Source organism: Austrofundulus limnaeus, unplaced genomic scaffold (genome assembly GCF_001266775.1).
Source record: "Austrofundulus limnaeus strain Quisiro unplaced genomic scaffold, Austrofundulus_limnaeus-1.0 Scaffold2864, whole genome shotgun sequence".
Classification (NCBI taxonomy): domain Eukaryota; kingdom Metazoa; phylum Chordata; class Actinopteri; order Cyprinodontiformes; family Rivulidae; genus Austrofundulus; species Austrofundulus limnaeus.
Window position 1 is genome coordinate 5,770 of NW_013955266.1, and position 4,745 is coordinate 10,514.

Below are 4,745 nucleotides of genomic sequence, written 5' to 3' on the forward strand. Positions count from 1 at the left end.
TTTTTTTTAAAAAAAAGTTTTTGTACCTTTTTGTTTCTTTTGTATATTTCTGATTAAAGCTGTTTTCCACCTTGTAACTGAGAATAACCCTCAGGTGGGGAGGAGGACATCTGTAATCTCTGTCTCCTCAGTCCATCTCAGACCCCTAATGGCAACTCTGAACCACTTATCTGGAGCAGTCTGAACTTTTCTTCAGAGTAAGAGGGATTCTTAGACTTAAGAATTTTGATAACTGGCACTCACACCTAAGTCTGAGAGTAGGAGCAAAGCTAAGACATTTTCAGCACTTAAGTCTAAAAATCCACTCTAAGAAGCTTTATAAATATACGGGCCCTGATAAATATCAAGGAGGACGTCATGTTTACATATTTYATACAGTTAGATACTTCTTAGATTGTTTAAGTCTATAAATAACAAGAACATCACGTAACTACATGCCCAGTGCTGGCAGGAGGAGATGTTATCAGTCGAAGTTTTGGCATCCAGTTCTACCTTGTTTTATTCTGCAGCTGTTTGAAAGACATGCTGAACAAGATTTCTCACACTGTTTGTTTACTTCAGGCTGTTTATGTGGTGAGTAAGGACAGTCAGTGTCAAAGATTTAAAACATCTTTCAAACTCTACCAACAAGTTTAGTTATTCTYCAAAGAAATTCTGCAACTTTAAACGTCTTTAGAAACCAGACCAGCACCATGTCCAAATACTGATTCAAGAATAAACAGGAAATGTCTGCAGGTGGAGAAGTATCTGGGTCTTGTTCACCAGGGATGGTAGGAGCTCAGAGCAGAGCTGCTGCTCCTCTGGATCTAAAGGATTCAGCTGAGGAGGTTCATCTGGTCTGGATGACCCAGATCTCAATGGAGAGACTTTGTAGCCTCTCTGATCTGGATACACCTCCAGGTCCTTTAAGACAAAACTGTCTCTGAGGAGAGGGAGGTCTGGGTTTCTCTTCTGCACCTGTTAGCTCRGTGACTCCATAAGTACCAGAAGATGGAGATTACTGATGTTTTGTTTCCCTCCTGATGCTGACTGAGATTCCTGTTCCTGCAGGAAGRTCCTCCTCAGACGCTGAATGTTCTGACTGCAGCAGTGGAACATTTTCTAATGGATCATCAACATCCTGTCAGCCTCACACACAGTAAGACTTTCTTTATGTGGAACAAAGCTCCAACATGTCTGTTCATTTCTCTCTACATGTTGCTGGAAAACTCTCTCTGTCTCCTTCTAGATGTGAAGCATTAAACCTTCAGCTGATAGAAGCAGGAACAGCTTCAGCTGATGCTCGGTGTGGAGGAGAAAGTGCAATGACAGAAAATGGGACTATAATTACTTTCATTATCCTTTTCATGATGATTAACTTTGTATTTTATTTCTACAAAATCATAATGACATTAAGATCAGGTAACATATTTTCCTTCTAAAAAGTGTGTTATATATTTTTTCCTTGTGATGATACTTAAGTTGTTGTTTTGTTTGTTGTTTTTCACGGAATTTAAATTTTACAAAAATGCATCAAACCAAGCTCATCAAACGGTTTCCGTGGTACGTTAGTTTTATTTTATTTTGCTTACATTATTAAAACTTAAATGTTTTTGATGTTTTCTTAATGTTTTTCTTAATATTTTGCCCATAAGGAAAGTTCAGTATCGACATCACAGACTTCAGATGTTGAAGACCAGAGAAATCAGAAGACCTTTCAACAGGTAAAACAAGTTTACACATGTTCTCTGATCATGCAAATATTCAGAAAGTTACAACTCATGACAGGGAGTCATGCAACCCTGGGAACGAGCTTAGAGAGATAAAAGAAACGCAAGTGTTGGATGTTTGATTTTAATTACCTGGCAGAAAAACAGGTTATCACAGTGGGTCTGTTAAAACTCTCCTCACAGATATTTATATTCTTGTTGCAGTATTTTGAAAAGATACAGTAAATATTGGGTAGATTTACACACAGCTGAAGTCACTTTGTTTTCCTTCACAGAGTGAAACYACAGTTGAACATCAGGATTCAGTGGAGAAATATCAGCAGCCTGAAGTTGTTCCATTACTGCCCCCTGCAACAACTTCATGATGGAAGTTCTGAGACTTCTGTCTCAAGTCCATTAGACTCAKATCCAGGGCCTAACTTAAGGTCTACCTGTGGAGATAAAGATCTAACTGTAAGCTGTGGAAAAGTAAAAATATCTGATAGTTTTATGCGACTTTAATCAAATGTATTTTTTAATACCACTTTTTACAGTTTTGTTTTTATTCCCCCAATTTATTTGGTTTATTAAATTAGTTTTTCAGTTAATTTAATGTTTTTAGAGCTAGTTAATAAGTTATAATAAGTTAATAAAACTTGCAAATTAAACTTTCTAAAAACGATTCAAAGCCTTTTGTATTCATTTATTCATATATTTATTAAGACAACTTTGACAACAAAATATCCAAAAAGGCTGACAATTATTGCAGTTTGTGAATCAGAATAACCGAAGAAACAAATAAAAATGAATCCAGGGTCAAAGTGCAGAAAGAGGAAAGTTTTCAGTGCTTCAAGAACTCATGACATGGAGGGAAAATGAATTCACAAATATTCAAAAGCACAAGTTTTACAATATAACTGTACAAAATATACAAAGCATTTTATGAAAACAGTAAAAATATATTCTGACAAATATTAAACGTATTGGAGACATTAGCATCACAACTTTAGACAAAAACAAACATGAACACAATGCCACCCTGTGGCTGAAAATGGTTTTTACACATAAATAAAATATAARGTTAAAAAAAGTACAGATGATTCCCTTCTGATCTACAGATAAAAATTAAAGGAACATTCCTGAATCTGTTTTCCACCATTTTATCAATAACAGATATCTTCTCTAAACAAATGTCTCCGTTTCAACTCCTGTAACTTGTGGTGTTCCACAGGGATCAGTCTTTGGGCCTTTGTTATTCTCCCAGACGTTCCTTCTGGCTCAGATWACTGAGAGTTTTAACATTCCTTATCATCCTGTTGCTGATGATATCCAGCTTGTTTTTTTTTTTTTTTATTTAAAGGCAAATAAAATCAATTTTCTATATTAGTTCATATTTGTCAATGTTCCTCTAAACACTGACTGTTCCACAAGTAKACAAACAATATGAAAACATGATGCTCATTTTTTATAAAATGTTCAATTTAAAACACTTATTTGTGAAGTTAAGAAAAGAAAACAGAGCTCTTTGGATGATTTAGTTTTGGCCTCAAAAAAACAAACAAACCACTTAACAGAGACCAGACTTAGGTAAACGATAAATAGTAAACAAACAAGAATACCATGGACCCACTTTAGAGTTTTCATGGAGTTTAGCAGCTCCATGAAAACTAAAGTGGTACGTTCCCTCATGTTGAGGCACAAAGTTAAGCTTGTTTAAGCTTTCCATCTGAAAGAGCAGTTTGTGAAGGCACACAAACGTTAGCTACAGCTCCATTAAATGCTATATTTTAAATAAATTCATGTAAAGTTACACAACGGTTGGTAACATTTGGCTCAAGTTACAAACAGCTCCCGTACATAAAACACACAATAAGAAAATAGACYTTATCATGTAAAGATTCATTTTCTTTGTTTCACAACTGAGGAATGAGTGAAATGTGCTTAATGTCCTCTCAGATTATTTTTACTGTGTGTGTGGGCACGTTTTTCCTACATCGTGGGAACCATTTTCCAGGAAAAAAAGCCTCGTGGGGACAAATCCCCGGTCCCCACGGGTCCAAATGCAAATTACGGGTGGGCAGGTTGGGTTTAGGACCAAGGTGTGAATTGGGTTTAAGTTAGGTTTAGGGTCAGGTAGGTACCTGTGAGGTTAATTTTAGGGTAAACGGTCAGGGTTAGGCTAAACAATTACCAGAAAATGAATGGAAGTCAATCCATGGTCCCCACGAGGATATAAAATTGAACCTGTGTGTGTGTTGATAAAGTGTCTCTCCCTCAGTCTGCATGAAGCTGGTCAGTATAAAACACTACATATGGATTTCATCTCATAAAAAAGACTCATTCAGAGTCAGAGTTTTCACTATTTTTAAGTTACTTATAAATTCTCTGGATTAAAAAGATCTAATGCAAAAAACATGATTTGAAAAATAAAAATATTGGATTATGATTTGGGCAGCCATGTTTGACATCAGGCTGCAGTCAAAACATTCTGATCCAGAAATAAAATAAAACTGAAAAACAAAACAATAAAAACCATCAAGATTTGTCCTGGCTGAACAAAAGTTCTGTTACTTTCTGCCAAAAACGTTCATTTTCTCTTCTCAGTCTCTTATTTATTTCAACCATTACCCGCAGAATACACCAGAAAATGGCAACAAAAAATAATATACGTAAGAAAATGCTGAACACAGCTCCCACATCTGAACCTTTTCCAGAACACTCTGCATCGGCTGAAGCTGATCCTGCTTTCATCAGAGTTTCACATCTGCAGAGACAGAGAGACATTTTTACACATGAAACCAATTCACTGCTGCTGTTTTAAAATCTAACTTACTGTGTGTGAGGCTGACAGGATGGAAACGTCCCATCTGAGAACGTCCCTCTGCTGCAGTTAGAACATTCAGTGTCTGAGAGCCCAGTTCCTGCAACAAAATGTTTATCAACAGGTTATTACAGTATGTGTTAGATACAGTATTTATTCAGCAAACTAGATGAGTCTCCATCCATCCATCCATCCATCCATCCATCCATCTTCTTCCGCCTATCCGGGGTCGGGTC

General features: G+C 36.4%; 1 long non-coding RNA gene across 1 annotated transcript; it reads right to left on the reverse strand.

The window, feature by feature from the left end:
* Nucleotides 1–3,847: 3,847 nt before the first annotated feature.
* Nucleotides 3,848–4,692, reverse strand: LOC106511503 (uncharacterized). Its single transcript, XR_001309534.1, has 2 exons — nucleotides 4,522–4,692; nucleotides 3,848–4,452 (listed from the first exon to the last, which is right to left on the reverse strand). It is a non-coding gene; the product is annotated as an uncharacterized LOC106511503 (long non-coding RNA).
* Between the last annotated feature and the right edge of the window lie 53 nt (nucleotides 4,693–4,745).